Genomic DNA, 20,316 nt, shown 5'->3' with positions numbered 1-20,316 from the left:
CCCTGTCCTTCTCCCACAACCTTTCCTCCAGAAAGGAAAAAAAGGTTAATTTCTTTTTTATCCTGCTTCTTAGCAACAGCACCTACGTGAATATCTGAGCGTAAGATCCTCTCCCTCCTCCCAACGCCCCTTTCCAAGCAATTAGCAAACTGAAACACAGGCAGGAAACAGGATGGCGATGTCAAAACTGGGACACATGAAGTCTGTTGCCTTTTTGCAAGGGTTTGCACCATATGGATCAAACTGTCTGAGAGTGGTTTCTGAGTCTTTCTCCTCCTTATGGAGACCTGCCTCCACTGCAGCTTTGGTTACTGCCCCGAACTGCCCACTTTTCATAGAACCATAGAATCACAGGTAACCCAATCTGCAAGGGGCCATGAAGATCATAGAAACACAGAATGGTTTGGGCTGGAAGGGACCTCAAAGCCCACCCATCCACACCCCCTGCCATAGGCAGGGCTGCCCCCACCAGCTCAGGCTGCCTGGGGCCCCATCTAACCTGGCCTTGAGGCGCCTCCAGGGATGGGGTATAGGGTCATCGAGTCCAACTCCTGGCTCCACACAGGACCACTCAAAATTCAAAGCCTGTGTCTGAAAGCAGTGTCCAATCCATGGGGAATCAAACCATGAGTGGTCACAGCCATCAAGGCTAGGCCTGGCTCTGGGGCTTTGCCTGGAGCAGCGGGGTTCTCCCTCACAAATGGGATATTTGAGACATCTACATCAAAGGAGTGCTGCAGAAGAAGAAGTGAGAAGTGTGGCAGCAAGCATTTAATGTGGGAGAAGTGAAAGAGGCTGTGGTAGTACTGATGTTCCTCCGACTTCTCTTTGCCCTTAGGGAAAGCTGCCAAGCTGAGCTCCAGGCTGTGGCTCAGTGAAACTAGGTTGCTCAAAAACACCTGAGAAATGTGGAGAATGTTTCTGTTTGAAGTAGCTTGTCTTTTGGAGCAAAGCAGAGCAGAGAAGAAAGGCAGCTGGTGACATATCCAGTGCAGCACCAGCGCCGCTGAGCCTCACTTAATCAGCCAAATTTTCTATTGCTTTCAATCTGGTCTCTGAATCTCGCTGGCAATTTTTGGGGGAGATTTAAGACTTAGAAGAAACCAAAGAAAGATGTGGGTCAGAAAAATTCATGTTGGGGTTTCCAGGTGTGACCAGGTGTGCCTATGCTGGAGAAGCAGGGGGCTGCTGTGTAATATGTGGCCCCACATAGGATTTGCAAGTGGGGTGATTGGGCAAAAATCTGAAACACCTGCAGTTGTAGATAGCCACCCACAAACCCAGCCTGGGTGTTATTTCCACCCAAAATTTTGTGTTTCAAACTCACACTGGGGTGTTGAGCAGATGAGGCAGAGCATTGCAGTGTGAGGAGGATGTCACTGGGGGCAGGAGAAAAGGTGGAGGTGAGAGGGAAACGCCCGATAGCGTGCTCACACAATGTTTTAAGAAACTGAAATCTCCACAGAGTTTTTCTCTTCGTTTCTTGATGTTTATTGAGATTTGCCCTCTGAGTGCCTCATCTGACACTCTGACTCTTCTCTGCCTCCACATGGCTGGGAGGGTGCATAATACCAACTCACCCAAACGCCTCTTCCCAAATTGCCCGCTTATCCCTGTACTGTGTCTGTAGCTTTGTGATTGATTAACACAAGGCAAATGGTGACAAGATTTTAACACAACCCCCAGGAACCCCCATTTACTTTAGCAGTTATGTCAGTGGCCATCACTGCTGTGAGGCAGGCCTAGCTCTGTGAGTACACCTGGGTAAAGCTATTTCCCTTTCCAAGGCCCAAACCAACCTTTTGAGGCAGTCAGTAAACCTGCAATTAAGCCATTGGATTAGATTGTGTTTTAGAAGCTGCAGTAACTATTGGAATGAATCACCAGACTGGATGTTGCCAGGCTTTTTTTCCTTAGTGGTCAGAGTTATGTATAAGAAGAGAGTAACTCAGTGTAGGAGGACCACAAAATATGTTAACAGCATAACAGCAATTGAAGGACTGACCCAGCCCTGTGAATTTGTGTGGTTTGCTTTCTTAATTGCTGATGTCTCTCCAGAGAGCCACTGGAATAGCAATATGCTGAGCTTTTAGCCCATGCTCTCCCATTCTTTCACCTCCATCTCACCTTCAGTCAAAGGCATGCACTATCTATGGATAGCATTATGTCCTGCTGTACCTGGGGAAAGGCACCACAAAGCAGAGCTGGTTGCTGCTCTCGCCTGAGCTGTGTTTAAGATGGTGCTTCCTGTGCTCTAAAAGAGAGAGGTCCCAGGAGCACATAAATATATTATAAAGCAGCAGAACCCTCAATAATTAATTTTCAACAAGGACAAGATTTTTTTCCAATTTGGATTTATTCTAACCATAACAATGTAAAAAGCCCTTTGGATTCTCACAGTCTGTAAGGGAAAAGCTGAGACTATTCAATCCAAAAGCTGTCATGAAAGAGGCTAAGCCAATATGATATTATCCTCATGCGGTGGCACTCTGACTCTGGGAAAACCTGCAGTTTTCGATGGTATATGTCAGTAATAGAAATACCAAGCAGCAGATCCCTTTTCAGTCCTTCTGTCTTAGTTCACAATTTGAAATGGTCTTGCAAAGTGCCAGAATTACACGAGCCCAGGAAATCGGGACGTTCTCTTCCATCAACAGAGTACTCTGCTCATTCCTGACGTTACTCCCTGCTCATATACAGCACATAAGTAGTTTGGGAAATTGAATATTTTGAGTACATTGAGGCAGGAAGGGCTGATATACGTACTATATCCATACTACTTTACATTTTTGTGAACAGCTAAGTAATTCCTTTGCTGAAGTATTGAGATATAAATAGAAGGTCATGATAATCTCAGAATGAATAACTCAAATAACTCAGCTCTGTGGTCTGATAGTGATAGGACAAGGGAGAACTACTTTAAACTAAAGGAGGAGAGAGTTAGGTGAGATATCAGGAAGAATTTATCTACTCAGAGGGTGGTGAAGCCCTGGCATAGGCAGTCCAGAGAAGCTGGGGTGCCCCATCCCTGGAGGCGCTCAAGGCCAGGTTGGATGGGGCCCTGGGCAGCCTGAGCTGGTGAGGAGCAGCTCTGCCCATGGCAGGGGGTGGGGCTGGGTGGGATTTGAGGTCCCTTTCAGCCCAAACCGTTCTGTGATACTATGATCTGCTCAAGTAACTCATGCTGGGACCAAAGAACTATTTTCATGTGCACTATGCATGGCAGAAGGTGGAGAGGCAGTTATGCTTGTGTAAAAAAGCTGTGGTGCCTATGTGACACAGTTTAAGAGAAGAACTAACAGAAGAGGAGATTTTTCTAAGGACACAAAAATAAAACCCACACATGAACAAGGAATCTGCCACAGTGATAGCTATTAGTAGTACTTTTCTCATTAGGAGGTGCATAGAATCTCAACTGGATGACTTACAAAGCACCTGTATTATTGCAGGTAGTCATGTGTGTACGGGTTTGGAACGCAACCGTGGAGAAGCCATGCTTCTTCATGGGGATGCAGCAAAATCCAGCAGCAGGTATGCAGCCACCCTAGGCACACCATTAACATTGTTTTGTTTTGTTACTGGGTTCAGTGCCATTCTGAGCCTGTAACGTGCTGTCACTGCTAGTAGGCATTGCCTGGCTGCAGCTTGGCACCAGTTTGGCACTGGCTGGGCAGGTGCAGCCCACATGGCAGCATCTTTCTGCAGGTGCTTCCTCAGCTCTACCCCAGGCTACAGCCTCATAATACAAACAAAAGCCTGGCAGCCCAGCTCCTGCTGTTGCTGCTGATGTTGGAGCCAGGAAGGTTTCACATGAGGCTGCCATTTCCTCACCTCTTTACCCAGAGGGTGCGGAAATTGGAGACTGGGGAAGCTCACCTTTACTCAGGGTGCTGTCATTAAAAGGTGGTAGTAAAGGCATAACAACTGTGTGACTGACAGCCAGCGGCAGATTGGCAGCCCCGTGGCAAGGACTGCACCCACAGTGATGCGTTATAACAGCTCTCTCCCAACAACGTGGTGGAAAAAGCCATCTCTCCTTCATACCAGTGGTCTGTGAGTTCTTATGGCAGCTGCTTTACAGCTCACTTCAGCGAGTTTCCTCCGATTTCCCCAGTCTGAAATGTTGTATGTTCCTATAATCAGGATGCCACTCATAGCTTGGAGGCATTTTTCATACATTATTTATTCATTTAGTCAACGTGATGAATGTGGGGAGTGTTAGGAATATGTGATAAGAGGCCTGGAAGTGGGCTTGTTTGCATTTAGTGCTGTGCGATTAAAAAGAAACTCTCTGCTTGCATAGGCAAGGAAGGTATTGAATGTCTTTTATCACTGAGATGATAAAAAAACCTTGATTTCTTTAATTTTCTCTGTCAAGGAAGCAATGACGGCCAGCACAAGCACAGAGTGTAATCTGTGCAGAAGATACAGTATTACTAGACAGAGCTGTTCTCATCACTTGCAAAATGAAGAGCAAGGAAGTTTGTGGCTAGGGGACAGAACCAAATATTTAGGAGATAAAATTGACGTAGGGTGTAAAATGAGAGATTTAATCTGAGCCTCACCTTGAAGACCTGCGTCTGGTTTTCTGTCTACTACATCAAATCCAAAATGGAATGTTAGAAGAGATTATGTTTGGGTTTAGACAGTGCAGAGTTCAATATTGCCTGGTTTGGGAGTGTTCTCACTAAGAATCTTGTTTCTGCCCTTGACAGAAGCGCAGACCTTAGCGAACAGGTGAGATAATCCCTCCTCAGATGACTGGTCGTGACAGTTGGTTCGTGGTGGTTCAGGAGTCAGCCACTGTGGCTGCAGAGACACCAAAGCTGTTACTGGAGACATTGTGTGGGTGGACATCCTGTTGGTGTGGGAGGTTGGTTCTGACCTGCTTGGCCAGAAAATGTCCATAGTGCCTCTACCACCTGCATGCCCTGCCTTGGGCTTTCCCTGCATGCATCTCACTTCTGAGGCCCTAGAGGCCAGCTGTCCCTTGGCAGAAATGTATTCCCAGAGCCAAGAGCTCAAAGGAGGTTCGTTTTGCATAGAGCTTCCCTCTGCTCAGTGTGTAGTTTCATTTCTGATCGCATTCAGAATGTTACCCCTGATGAATTGTAGCACTTTGCTAGAATGTAACTTGCTGTTTTGCTGAGTACCTAGTGCTGAAGGAAAGGTCTGGAACAGGTTGATCCAGGAGTATAACGTCCTTTATCAGGAGGCCAAGCAGCCTCCAAGCTGGGAATCACACGCAGCATGGGAAGACCTGCCTTTAAAGGCCTGATAAAAGCCAATGCTGGCTATTGGGATAGGGGTTCCCCTGTCACCTGTAAGCCAAGGAACCATTAGTCACAAGACACAGCAGACTGAAGCCTACCCCTAGAGAGTGATGCTTCATTCCTGGTGGTGTTCAAGTCCAGGCTGGATGGGGCCCTGGCAGCCTGATCTAGTGCCTGATTTAGTGGTTGGCTCCCCTACCTGCAGGGTTGGAACTAGGTGATCTTTGAGGTCCCTTCCAACCCAAGCCATTCTATGACTATTCTCAAGCAAACACTCAAAAACCTATTAGTTCCTTTTCTTTGTTTTACAGGAAACATAGGACAGCAGCCACCGCCAGTCCCACCAACAGTAATGCACCTTGCACCTTGTATCATCTTGGTGTTTTCTGAGAACAAGGAAGCTCTTCTGGCACGTGGCAGCACTGTGCTGCTGTCCTGGTCTCCTGCTCTCAGCTTTTGACTGACGCTATCTTGCTGCTTGCAAGGGATGTGCAGAGCACAGATGGCAAACAGATTCCTCACCCAAAGGCTTTCAGTGAGGTTTTGGTGATGTTCCTGGGGACAGTCCAATAGTGGTTATGAGGTGTCACAAGACATGTCACCCACACATTATGAGGTTATGAGATGTCACCCATAGCAGTGAGCAGTGAACAAGGCTGCTGAGTGCTGGGTAAGGATGATGATACCACTGATCTCACCATCTCCCAGAGCAAGTGGTGAAAAGACACAGCACTGCACCCTCGACTGAAGCTACTCGACAAAACAGCTGAGTGGTCAACCCCAGGCTGAGTGTGGGTGAAGGACGTAGAGCACAGAAGTAGGGATATGTGAATATTTAATCATCCTAGAGTAACTGGAAAATGAAACCTAGTTATTTGCCCTGTTAAAAGCAATGAAAGTTTGAACTACGTGAGAAATAAAAATATATTGCTACAGCTTTCTAAGCACATCTTTACTGATAGAAATTCTCTCCCTACTGTTGAAATAATGGGAGTTGGTTTTTCACTTCAGTGGCAGGAAGTGGGCTCTAAAGAGAGATTTTCTATTGCCATGCTTTAAATTGATGCCAACAACAACAAAATCAACAGAAAGGGACTCCCAAAACATCCATAGTGGTAATACAGAGTTGTACATCTTTTTGCTACACAGTTGATATTCTTATCTAAGCATGCAGGATATTTTTTCCCTATAAAATAAGAATCAACTAACACAAATGCAGTAGGCAGGAGGGTGAATGTATACCCAATGAAATCAGCATGCTCGCAGGGCTGGGAGCTTGGCAGAGCTTTGCTGATGCCCCAGTGATGGCACCTCAGGGGGGCTGAGAGCACTCCGGCAGATTTGTGGGCAGATTCTTACATCAGTGTGCTCTTGTGAGCCAAACCCTGATTCATACTGGCTGTGCAACCACTTAATCTGATTATGGGCTGGAAACACAGCTGTCAAGAGGACAATTTGTGATTTATAGATAAGTGATGGGGTTGCAGAACTGCACAAGGAGAGTTAGGAAGACCCGTGGGCACTACAGCTGTGGTATGGGTATGTCTTTGCCAGATTTTTCCCCTAAAAGAAAGGAATAAGAGAGAAGGGACAAGCAAGGAAGGAACCTGGAGAACTAGAATTTAGCATCAGCTAAATATAGAGATCCCAGCCCAGCTGAGACTCAGCAGCTGGGTCAGAGAGCCACTCCCTGCCAGAAAGAGATGCTGAAACCCTGTGTAGAAGTTGAAGTTAACCTGATGTTGAAAATCTCCTTCTTGGAGAGCTTTTTGACAGGACATTTTTCAAAACCATCTCAGCAAACTTCTGGTGGAGGCAGAAATAACTATCCATTATAACATCCATTTGATGTGAACATTTTAGCTATGTGTAGGGCTTGTAAGAGCTCATTTCACCAGAAACCCTCAGCAGCCACAAAATTCTCTCATGAACATTTGAGAGCTGACAATACTCAGGAGGTAGTGAGAAAAAAGGTTATGCAAAGTCATCCAACAAATCTGCGGCAGTGAATGAAAGGGAAAGTTTTTTTGCTGAAACTGCTTGGCAAAATGTCCTCTCGGAGCTGAACCTTGAACATGTTAAATCAGTTAGTCTTTAAACAGCAGGAAAAATGTCAAAAGATAAAACAATAAAACAATTACAAAGTATTGAACCAGCTGCTCAGTAGCTTCATGCGAGTTCCAAGGCTGTGGGAACTCTGACAACAGGCAGGACCCCCCTCTCGCCTCTCAGCCCCCGGATGGGACCTACCAGTGACTGCCACCCCACATGGGCTGGGGACATCAGGTTAAGAGCAGAGGTGCAGAGGAGAAACCTAGAAGTGTAGAAAATAAAGCTATAGAAAAACAGGGCTGGAAGAGACCTCAAGAGATTCATTCCTTGCCCCAAGGCTAGGCCACTCTTGATCATAGAATCGTAGAATCATAGAATCATAGAATCATTAAGGTTGGAAAAGACCTCTGAGATCACCCAGTCCAATTGTCAGCCTACCACCATGCCCACTGACCACATCCCTCAGTGCCACATCCACACGGTTCTTGAACGCCTCCAGGGACGGTGACCCCACCACCTCCCTGGGCAGCCTGTGCCAGTGCAGCACCACTCCTTGTGAGAAGAAGTTTTTCCTAATGAATTCCTAATTTCCTAATCCAAAATGAACCTCCCCTGGCACAACCTGAGGCAATTCCTTCTTGTCCTACTGCTGTTACCTGGAAGAAGAGGCCTATCCCCACCTTGACACAACCTCCTTTCAGGTCATTGTAGAAAGTGATAAGGTCTCCCCTGAGCCTCCTGTTCTCCAGACTGAACAATCCCAGCTCCCTCAGTCACTCCCCATAAGACTTGTGCTCCAGACCCTTCACAGCTTTGTTGCCCTTCTTTGGACATACTGCAAGGCCTCGGTGTCTTTCTTTGATAGATACTGTCTGTATTGTTCCTAAGGGTCTTTGTGGGGGGGAGCTGAGCCTTCCTAGGGAGCCTGTCCCACTGCTTGTTGGTGTCCACCATTAGGAAAAACTGCCTGCAGGCTGCCAGGGGCTCCCCAGCCCTGTCCTGCTCTGACCTCACAGATGGTTTTGCACAAGAAAAATGAAAAACACCTGCTCCGTGCTGCCGCCAGGAGGGGAGGTTTCGGGTGTTTAAGCATGGCCACAGCCCTCACACTTGGCAGTGGTTCAGCTCTGCTTGCTGCTGGCCACTTGTGCAAGCAAGAATCTGATATCACACATATATCACATCTGGTGTAACGGAGAACCAGCTGCCAGGAGGCATGGGGTGACATGGAGAGCAGGCAGTGTGGGTGAAGCAGCCCTCAGCTGGTTGTGGTGGGAACACACCCACATGACAAAGAGGGGTGAAACTTGTGCTGCTTGCAGTGAGGAGTGAATGGGTTGATTCAACTAAACAGCATTGGGCATCACCTGTTGTGGCTAGTTTTCCTAAGCGAAAGAAGTACTTTGAGTAGGTAAAGGATTTTTAAAGCCGGTAATCAAGCAAACAAAAGTCAGAGAGATTCATATCTAAGTCAGCACACATGAGGGAATGCGCAATCCCCAGCTGCAAGCACTAGAGCACTCCAACCAGCAGTGCGCATAGACGATGCTATGCTGTGCTCCTTTCATTAACTGCTGCTTAGGAATGTCTTACTGTGAAAACTGAGGGAAGTCATAAAATAGCTGCGCATTGTTTATTTGCCTAACTGTCCCAGCAGGAGAAGGGCTTGAAATGCCAGGGTGGATAGAGTGGGAGCAAGGGAATGCTACCCAAGATTGCAAAGTATGGACCAGCAGTTCCAGCAGCCCCTGGGGAGAAAAACTCTCAATAAAATATTTTGCTTGCCTCCTCAGTGTCACAGGAGAGTTTTGACGGGAGCAAAGTCTTTCTGTGTGTTGTCAGGATGGTGGGTGAAGCGAAGTGCTGTGTTAAAGCTTCTCTAAAGCCATTCCTGGATGTCACTTGGTGTGATTGGTTGGATGTTGCTGCTGCTGCTTGCTTCACAGGGGTGCAATGCCAGATTTCTGAGGTGATGCAGATAGTTTTTCCTCACTAGTACATGGTATGGTGGAGCTACTAAGGTCCTACTGTGTGTGACTACTTTCTTCAGCCTTTCGTTCAGTGTTGGGCTGAGCACACAGTGATCACCTTGCCATGGCCAAGTGTTGTCAGCGCTCTGGAGCATCAAACCCAAATGCTTCCAAGGTGAATAAACGAAGCCCTCTGCTTTCAGTGCCTGCAAAGCTTTTGTCTGGAATGTTGACACCTTACATTCCTGCCTGCCTGAACATCTCACCTGGGCCTCACCAGGACCTGTGTGCCTCTGGTGCCAGGCACCACACCATGCTGCACCAGGAGCACTGCTCTGTGAGCTCCTCCATGATGGAGACAGGTCACAGCAGCATGTGGTTTGGGAAACAGAGCTTTTTCAAGCAAATAATCACATCTCTCCTCCAGCTGAGCTACTGGAGCAGCCCAGCTAAACTCTGCTCCATCTGCATTAAGCGTGGGAGCTCTGCAACTGCGCAGTAAGGAATCTCTAATGATAACATACATTAAGAAACTATGTTGGAGATGAGATCAAAATAACTTGAAATTGGAACACTCTAAAACTTGGCAGAGAATCTGCTTAGGAAGTTTACGTGGCAGGGAGGAGTGTGATCCCCAAATGCTGAGGATTAAATTTCCAAGATTGCAGCAGGGCTATGCAGTAACAACTCCATAATATTTTGATTCAGAAGGAAGCAAATAACATACTTCAGGATGCTGCTGCCATAGCACACCCCTTGGCAACACCCTCTTTAAAGAAAAAAAGAAAAAAAGAAAAAAAAGGAAATCTTCCCACTGCTTGAAGATATTTAGTGGTAGAATTCAAAGTGCACTTGCAAGAACTCCTTCCCTTGCTACCATTTTCCACCCTGAATCTATCCAACAACAATCTAGTTAACAGAAACCCAGCTGTAGCCAAGCAGAAAATCTCCTGTTTAAAGCCATGACAGCCAGTGGTGTTTTCTTTGGGATCTAACCAGTCTGACAGGTTTTCTTCCTTGCTTTTATAGGATTTCTCTATGCCTCATTTCTGGATAACCCTATTAATTTAGCTTGCACCTTTCCCTGGCCCTGGACTCTCAGACAGTGATGTTCAGTGGCTTCTAAAGGTTAGCAGAGGACAACCTGGTTTTTAATGTTCCATTTCTGATACTTCTGGTGTTCAGGACATTTGAGGCTGGAGTTTAATATGCATCCATATCAGGAACCCAGGAACTGTTCTTGCTTTGTGGGCTAGCTTGTCCTTGAAACCAGGTTGCTGGGTGTCAAGTAGCACTCTCGGTTCCTCTCTCATGGGCGCTCACCACATCACATAAAACAGAGAAGTGTCCTAGAGGCTGCGTGTCTGCCCAAGGCACAGAAGCAAGGTGATGTGTTGTTCTCTCCACTGCTGCATTACCCACACTCTCCATGCTTGAGTTCTGCTTTCAACCCAGAGAAGCTCTCTTGCTGCATGTCATGATAGACCCTAAGCCTAAAAAAATAAGGTAGGCCTTCAAAATGTTTCTAATGACTAGACGAGCAACTGAAATTCATAACTCCACTAATATTAAAAAATGACAAATACAACAGAGAAATTAATTCCATAACACACAATAATAATAACACAATACCTTCTCCCAGCTAACTCCTCAGTAACCTACCACTCTGCTGCTTGTATTACAGGAGCTGATGACTCCATCACCCTATTTCTGCCTGGCATTCCCCACTCCTCCATAGGCACAAGCCACCCTTTTCTCTCGATTAGCATTGTTAGAGTAAGCTGCAGCTTTTCTGAAGCTATTGCTTAACTCTGAGTGCACTGGTCTTGGAGTCAAAATCTTTTGCTTTTAACCTGAGGAAGAGCTCCTGTGCCCCAAGGCATGTCTCTTTGTTTTCAGTTATGTCTGTTGATTTAGTAAAAGAAAGTCCCCTCGGACTGGTCTCACTGCTAGCATTAATTTGTTGGTTTCTCCCACTAACATCAGAGGTTTTTGAACCTGTTGACTAACATCACCGCTAGCACTGAACAATTTCACTGAGGAAAGAAAGCAGCGAGAGTGTATGCGAGCATTAAAACTGCCTCTATTTGTGGAGAGAAGTCTTATTTCAGACAGAACAACCACCTTGCAGTGCAAGAACAGACTTTGAAAACGCTGAAATTCAGAACTGGGTTATGTTCCTGACCCCTTCATTGTACAATTTGTAAAATTAGACATAATGACAAAGTTTCTACTTTGTATCTGGCATCTGGTCCTCCCACGGACTCCTGTAACTTAGAGTAGCTCCATAGCTTTGCCATGTTTTCCTCCCAATGTGCTCCTATTGCCAAATATTAATGTCAGGAGTTAGCAAGTAAAGCCACTCACATCTAAATGGTATTCCAGCAGAATGTTTTCCAATCCAAAACAAATATTTGGTTTTATTCCTGACACTATAAAAATGTCTTTTACCAACCACTAATCTACTTGTAGTAGGTCACTAGAAAACATGCTTGTTAACACTGATATTAGCTTGATATCATCCTCCAAAGAGAAAGCAGCTCTGAATTTAACTTTAGCAATCCTGAATTCCTCAAGAACATTGTTAGAATGATAAAGAAGTTGCAGAGGGAACAAGCTGAAAGGACATTATTTTTCAGAATTACATGTTGTTACAAATGCAGACACAATGTAAGGCAGCGAGTGAAATGCAGTGGAAATCTATCAGAAAGATCTCAGAGACTGTTGTGAAACTGGAATTCCACCGACTCTCTTGTGTGATCCTGGTTGCTTATTCATAATGGACAGGCCAAATGAAAGGAAAAGAAAAAAGCGTGCTTGCACCCAGAGCGCAGCTTTGGTAGGACCTGGCCACCAAGTCCCCTGATGGCACTGAGACCCAGTCCAGCCAAAGCTCCTGCCAAATTTTCACCAGTTTCATGCACACCTAAAGTCCCACTGCTGAATCCCAGAGTGGGCACCGAATATCCCAGCACCTCTCAGACCTGAGGCCTCTTTCAGTGCAGCCAGGTGTCCCCAGGTATAAAGCCCTTTCTGTGGGCTTCTCGGGGTGTCATCCACCCTGCTGTTGGCACCAGTGTTCGCCTGTTCCCATCAGGATCCCTCTGATGGAGCTCAGTCGGGAAAAACACAATCTACAAAACATTCCCCAGAACAGCTGGGTCTCCTAGGCACGCTCATGGAACTCCCAACATACGCACCAGTGTGTGGTTCGGCGCAGCACAAGAAGCTGTGTCAGCTTATTATTCAAAGTGTGCAATTGTCGGGGGTGCTGGCCACTCTTAAATCCTCACGTAGCTCTGGGCTTTAACTAGCAACAAGTTCAGAATACTTTCAGTGCTTCTAGACACTGAGGTGCCTGCAGAGGATGCCTGGTGATGTCAGCAGCCTCATCCATAAAGGGATGGATGTAACTGGATGTTAATGAATGTCACAAATGCTTAGCATCACTCACACAAGCTAAAGAATTAATTCCTACCAGCATCTACATTTATAGCATCTCTGAATATTTAGCGAAGGAACAACACTGGCAAGTCAGTTGAAAAAAGGACAGAAAAAGGAGGTGTTTAGTCCAGGTAAAATGTGAATGAAACTGCTGTGGCTAATGAACATGAAAACAGGAACGGATGGTAATAAGAGCAAAGTCAGCTATGACCACATGAGTCACTGTGCATGGAGGTTTGCAATAGACATGGAGATGTGGCCCTGAGGGATGTGGTTAGTGGGCATGGTGGTAATGGGTTGATAGTTGGACTAAATGATCTTGGTCTTTTCCAACCTTAGTGATTCTGTGGTTCTATGAACAAATGTGGAGGAGCCTCAGTGCAAACAACTCACCAGCTGCACATCCTGGTGAACACACCTTCCAGCTTTGTAGCAAACCCCTCCCTGTGCACACTCAGGACAGTGCTAACAGGAGCACCTCAACACTTCCCCAGTATTCAGTCTGGTGAACTGCTGCAATAAATTTGCTCTGGTTCCCTCACTGATTTTCTTCTTTTGCCACAACCAGGGATGTGTTAAAAAATGCACATTGCTGAGCCATGGTCAGTCCCTGGGCACTGGGTGTCTGCCTGGCTGTAGCCATACTCCTGCTCCAGCAGAGATCTGCTGTCTTGTAAGAGTCACAGCTCTCAGAAAGAGCGTTTCTTACCATCTGCCACATTATCTGAACAAAGATGTATTCGTTTGTTTTATCTTGCATTTTAATTTTATGAACTGCATTTTGTTAATTTTTTTTTCCATCTAAATTAAGGCCCATAATGTCTAGAAGCAAAAAGAAGTCACATTACGATGTGTATTATGGAAATGCTGATGATTGTCAGCTGCCCTTCTTAGAGCAGACATGAAGACCTTGTGAATAAGGCAGGCTTTTGTTCTCTGAAGAAACAGGAAATTCTGTCTTACCTGTGTCTCACCACTTTGAAATTCCACTTTTGGGACAGACTCAGTAAGAAATGTCCCATTTTTCTGCAACAACCAAAAGCAAACAGGATCTCACCTCCCACAGGCAAGAATTTCTTTGAGTCACAACTCTACAGAAGACGATAAATTTTTCAGCAAACCTTCATGAGCCACAAACTTTATCGGAAAAGATTCATTCAGCCAGAGCTGGTAATTCTGCATATCCATCAGTGGCCCTCAGTCCTGGTGCCTGGGAGAGGAGGTTGGAAGGGACCTCACAGCCCACCCATCCGCACCCCTGCCGTGGGCAGGGCTGACCCCACCAACTCAGGCTGCCCAAGGCCCCGTCCAACCTGGCCTTGAGCACCTCCAGGGATGAGGTATCTTGCAGTACCAACCTGAATATTTCTGTGAAGACATACTTTGATTCTATATAACAGAACAATCCCCATAAAGTAACTGAGACCAAAACAAACAAACAAACAAACAAACAAACAAACAAAACACACAAAGAAACACAAAAAAAAACCCCTAATTTTTACTACTTTCTTTTCATGGAGAGCTTAATTCGAATGGTCTGGAATAAGCAACTCAGCCTCTCAGCCACAGTCATATTATAAGGTCACCATGGAAATGAGCTCATAAGTTGGGCACACATGTTTGCCCTCAAGGAATAAATGCCCCCTAAATGCCATCTGTCACTGGAGCAACTAGGTCTTAATCTTCTGTTTTTCAGTGACAGCAAGAGCAAAACCCTCAAAAAAAAAAAAAAGAAAAAAAAAGAGGAAGGCCTCCCAGGGGTGAGTAATATTGCAGGATGAGCTACTCAATGGAATAGAGAGCCATGTCAGGAAAGGGCCCTTTGGGACCGTATACAAGTGCAGCTCTCCATTCCTCTCCAATACTAAATAATACCAGAATAATTGTGTCATAGTACAAAAGCAATACACACATGCCAGAAAAATAAGATCATGACCCCCAGTCATAGTTGCAGAGGAGACAATGCTTTTCTTAGAGTTTCAACACAATTAACCTTTAAGGTCCTAATAATCAGCTTCAAGTAATGTCACATTCCCTATTTCCCTTCCCTTCCCAAACCTTCATTGTATGTAAAGTATCATAACTGGTAATTTTGTTGGTATGGATTTCTTGCCTAGTGCCTTTGTTTAGATACGTCTTCCACCATTATCAAAGGCTCTCAGTTCATCTGAAAAAACATGTTTCTTACAAACGACTAAACAGAAAGCCACAATCTCCAGAAAAGCTAATTCATGCAGCATGGCTCTTGAATTCACAAGTGTTGGAAATGGCACAAAAGATCTCTGAGAACACTTCTAATTGATTAATTCTGCAGGGTAGCACAGTACAAATGATTGATTTTAGTCTACCAGGCCTCTCTCTGACCTTTCCAGAGACTGTTTATCTGTGCTTGAATAGACAAATTTGAACTCAAATGGCATTATGACAAAAGTATAACCACATTCTTTAAGCACAGTTTTGCCATCATTGACTGCAGCAGTTTAAAGATGCCACCGTAGACCTTTTGAGAAATGTCTCTTTCTGTTAGTAAAAATACTAACATCAGAAGTTGTGATTGATGTAAAATTAGTGATCTGATTGACAAACAATAGGTAACTGTGGTCTTTGTAAACAATGATGAGACATAGGCTGGCCCTGCAGTGGGTCCCAGGCTGCGGGTGATGGGGCTGTGCTGCCACAGCAGCTGACACACACACCACTGCAGCTCCAGGCTGTGAAATGTGCTCAAAGGAACAATACTCCTTCTACAGGGCCAGAATGCTGGGATCGTGTGCACCCTCAGCAAGTTTGTGGATGACACCAAGCTGTGTGATGCAGACAACACGCCCGAGGGACCTAGATGCCGTCCAGAGGGACCTAGAGAGGCTCCAGCAGTGGGCCCAGGTGAACCTCATGAGGTACAACAAAGCCAAGTGCAAGGTCTTGCACCTGGGTCATGGCAACCCCCATTACCAATACAAGCTGGGAGATGAAAGGATTGAGCACAGCCCTGCCACAAAAGGACTTGGGGTACTGGTGAATGGCAAGATGGACATGAGCCAGCAATGTGCCCTCACAGCCCAGAAAGCCAACTGTATCCTGGGCTGCATCAAAAGAAGCGTGGTCAGCAGGTTGAGGGAGGTGATCCTGCCCCTCTGCTCTGCACTGGTGAAACCTCACCTGGAGTACTGCATCTAGATGTGGAGTCCTCAGTACAGGAAAGATGTGGACCTGTTGGAGCATGTCCAGGGGAGAGCCACAAAAATGATCCAAGGGATGGAACACCTCTCCTACGAGGACAGGCTGAGAGAACTGGGGCTGTTCAGCCTGAGACTGAGACTATACTGAGTCTGTCTCTAAAATTCAAAAAAGCAAGTGAGAGAACATGGCTACAGAATTGCAGTTTCTCTGCTGTTCCTTGCTTTACACTTTTCTGTAACATGATTGATTTTGTATGATAGTCTCCTGACGTGTACGTATAAGAGATAAACTGCTGCACACTTCCATGTACTACTTTGAACATTTAAAAACACAGAAGATACTAAACTGCAATATACAACCAAAAAACTCCAAAACATACCTGACGGATTTAGGGATACTTGTCACTAAGTAAATCCCACTAAGGGTGTTGAAGTCAATGACTATGACTAGTCTTCAAAAAGACATAAATTAACTCACTTATACTCTTTGGGGCCTTGTGGTTTTGCAGACTGATGATGTTGCAAGAAGTCTCAGACATAAAGTAATTGCCTCTTTTTTAATACATATCAGCAACTGCGTGTTAAGTAATGTACCACTAATAATCTATCCTTTTTTTCCCAGAACGCTCTGGGGAGACCTGAGAGCAGCCTTTCAGCATCTGGAGTGGTGCTGTAAGAAAGAAGAGGACGGACTCTTTAGCAGGGTCTGTTGTGATAGGACAAGGGTAAAAGATTTCAGACTAAAAGAGGAGAGATTTAGACTCAATTTAAGGAAAGATGTTTTTACAGTAAGGGTAGTGAAGCACTGGCACAGGTTGCCCAGAGAGGTGGTGGATGCCCCATACCTGGAGCCACTCAAGGCCAGGCTGAACATGGCTCTGAGCAACCTGATATAGCTGTAGGTGTCCATGTTCATTGTAGGGGAGTTGGACTGGATGACCTTTAATGATCCCTTCCAACACAAACAATTCTATGATTCTATGCTTACTGAATGTACTTAAGTACCACCAGCTGGTAGTTGCAACATCAAGAGGATGCGGTTTCCCAGTTCCTGCTGAAAAACTTGCTGAAGTACTTTGGCATTTCTGAAGAACATCTGGGCATATTACAAAGACCCAATATGCACGTGTAGGTAAAATATTAATTGCTTATGTTTTAAGCCATACTGGATTTATCCAGCGTTCTCTCACTACGAAAGCAGAGGAAATGTAAGCAATTACAGGCAAACTGAATTGTTCCATCTACGTTCCTCTTAGAAGTTTTTTTCTGTTTCAAAGTGATGTGACATTTTTGGGTTACACTTCAGGAACTCAGTGCGGGCTCCTGGCTTTGTACTGTCGCTCCAAACAAACAGCAATTCAATTATGCACCCGCCCACCCCTTCCCCAAAACTAAACCCTCTCAGGTCCGGAACTCTCTTTGGCACAGGTTTTAAATAGAAAGGATAAGTAGGGTAAAGCTGGTAGTGAGAGCTACTTTATCTTCCATTTTTTCCCTCACACTGATTCACCTGACCTGGTTGGCTCTCAGGTCCCTGGCGCTTTTCTGCTGTTGGGAGATGCCAATCTCCATGTGCTCTGTGAATGACCAGGGGTGGAAAATGGAGACAAATCTGTGTCACAGAGCTCTCCTCCCCAGCTGTGGGTCAGTCTACTGCAGTGCTGTGATTCGGTGACTGCGACAGCCATTGCCTTAATACAAGGACTCCATCTCAAATGTTATGCTAAATGAAAGGACCAGTTTTGATGAAGTACAGTTGTTTCAAAGTATTATAAGGCCGTTCATTTTATACAAAAGTATATAAGGGATACTCCTGCTAAGCAGATGACAAGCTTATTGGTATTCTTTCACTGCACAATGTTTCCTTAATACTTGGAATATGTTCACCTTTTTTCAGTACTTGTACTAGTCACTTAAAATCTGGATTTTGTTTTCTGAAAGCCTGGTTTGCATCCAGAGAATTTATCTCAGCAACTTCACTTCTATCAGAGCAAGTGGTGTAAAGTTTTTGAAAGTGGAAAGTTTTGTTTTTCACAAACATGAAAGCACCTTCTGGTGGGTATTTTGGAGAGCAGCTGATATGAAAATTAGAAGTGAGATCTGACTTCAAATAGTTTGGCAACTCTAAGTAAAATGAAAAGTACTTCTCAGTCTTAATATTGCACTGGTAATATTTCACTGGAAGGCTGTATTCCTCCCAGAATTGGTGTGATGCATGCAGACATTCGTTCTGCCTGTCCATCACTCAGAAAGCGGCTGCTTTCCATTATTTAATGCAGATGCTATACAAATAGTTCTGCAGTATTTCTCCTCAGGAGGAACACCGTTCTCCTGCTGAGCTGCCTGAGCTCAGCTTTGGGCAACTTCAGCCCACGCCAGCTTCTGAAGGTGACTTGCAAAGAGGACTTCAGGATGCTGTGGTCTCAGTGGGAATCTGCTACCAGCGCTTGGAAGCTCTGACAAATGCAACCTCTGCCTATGGGGCAGGACTGTAATCTGCAAGGGACTACAACTCATTTCTTCATAAACACTGTGACTTAGAGTCCCTGCTGATGGCGTACGTATTCTGCTTGGGTTTAAATCGTCCTCCGGCAAGATCTGAGTTTTGCTTTTGTAAAAGATAGTCCATGCTGCATCTGAACTTCCCAAGCCACATACTCAGGTTAGTATCCAGTCCATGCCCAGCAACTGTACTACTGCTTTTAAGCAGTAGTGTATTTTGCATTTCTTTAGCCCTACTCAGGCATAATCTGTTGTTCCTTTTCATCACTTTCTCTTTGCTTTCCAGCTTAGTTTTCCAACATGTCACTCCTTACTCAGATCAAAAGGATTAACAGAGCTAGAAAGCTTACGTAAACCATTCATTCTATTTGGCGCAGGTTGCAGTGCCTGTGCTGTGGACATTGCAACCACTCTGTGTAAATGACCAGCTCTGGACCAGCTCATTACTTTTTTCAGCTGACTGCAAATCCCCTACCTATTTTGAAAAAGGTTAGGGTTGAAATCCTCTTTAGCAGATCACTCTGAGTGGGATTTATCTTGACTAATTTTATCCATCTTAGAATTTTGGGAACAGCCTAAGCCCTCACTGATCTCAAGGAGCAGAGTGGAGGAACCTGGGATCTTCAGTCATTCCCAAATATAGAGGATGAATTGTTTCATTGTCTATGAAACAATTTAATTGTCTGAGGAGCACAAGTGAGCAGCATTAAGTGGATACTCAGCAATTAGGAAAGTGAACCAAACCCCTGCAAGCCTTTGCATATTGCCTTCTGTCTGCTGTAGCAAGCCACAGCTGCACACCTGAGTATCACTTGAGCAGGTCCAACAGGCTGTGCTCAGCAGAAAGTAGTGATATAATAACATAAATTGTCTAGACTGCTCCACTCCCTTCATCTTCAGAGGAGGACCTGGGGGGCCGCATTACGCTTGGAGCCGTGTAGAAGGTGCGATGGGGCAGTTCCTGTCTTACCCACGTAACTCAGGGAGTATATGCTTCTCAAAGCACACTGCAAATGGAAATTAAGTGAGATTTGCTCTCAGCCCATTGTGGGATTTAATTCCCTTGGATTTTATGTAAGCAGTTACCAACACTATTTATCCCATGGCATTAGGTAGTGTGACCTGAAGGTGTTTTTGGGTATTCCAAATGTTCAGCAGAATGTTGAAGTCCTCTGTTATGAATGAAATAGTTTTAATGTACCACCACATCCCCCCCCCCTCAAAAAAAAACAAAAAACAAAAACAAAAACAGAAAGGAAATATTTGGCTGTGACAGGACAGTGTTATTCTCTTGTATTGCCTCTAGTTTTTTAAAAGTATTGGAACATAACATAGCATAACAGAATAGAAGCAAATAGAAACATAGGATGGTTTGGACTGGAAGGATCCTCAAAGCCCACCCAGCCCCACCCCCTGCCGTGGGCAGGGCTGCCCCCCACCAGCTCAGGCTGCCCAGGGCCCCATCCAACCTGGCCTTGAGCGCCTCCAGGGATGGGGCACCCACAGCTTCTCTGGGCAGCTGTGCCAGGGCCTCAATGCCCTCTGAGTGAAAAATTTATCCTGTTTCCACCTGGGATCGAACCAGGGACCTTTTGCGTGTGGGGCAAACGTGATAGCCACTACACTATGGAAACCTGGCTCTTGTTTGGTTTGGGCTCCATTGGGTTCAGACTGGCACAGGTATGAAGTGAAAGTGTAACTGTGCACAGCTTTGGTATCAGGACAAAGCAACACCACTCTGCAACAGCAGTTGCATCAGTTTTCCGGGTGCCTCTTACATTTGATTGAATGTCAGACATGATGGAATAGGTCTGAGTAGAACAGAGTAGAGTAGAATAGAGTAGCAAATAGAATAGAATAGAATAGTTCAGTCAGAAGCGTCTTACAAAGATCATG

The 20,316-nt window shown here is 45.3% G+C and overlaps 1 non-coding gene across 1 annotated transcript; it reads right to left on the bottom strand.

The window, feature by feature from the left end:
- On the bottom strand, positions 19,982-20,054 carry TRNAV-CAC. Its single transcript has one exon. It is a non-coding gene; the product is annotated as a tRNA-Val (tRNA).

Source organism: Numida meleagris, chromosome 2, assembly GCF_002078875.1.
Source record: "Numida meleagris isolate 19003 breed g44 Domestic line chromosome 2, NumMel1.0, whole genome shotgun sequence".
NCBI lineage: Eukaryota > Metazoa > Chordata > Aves > Galliformes > Numididae > Numida > Numida meleagris.
The sequence above is the reverse complement of the archived record's forward strand: the minus strand, read 5'-3'. Positions and strand labels throughout refer to the sequence as shown.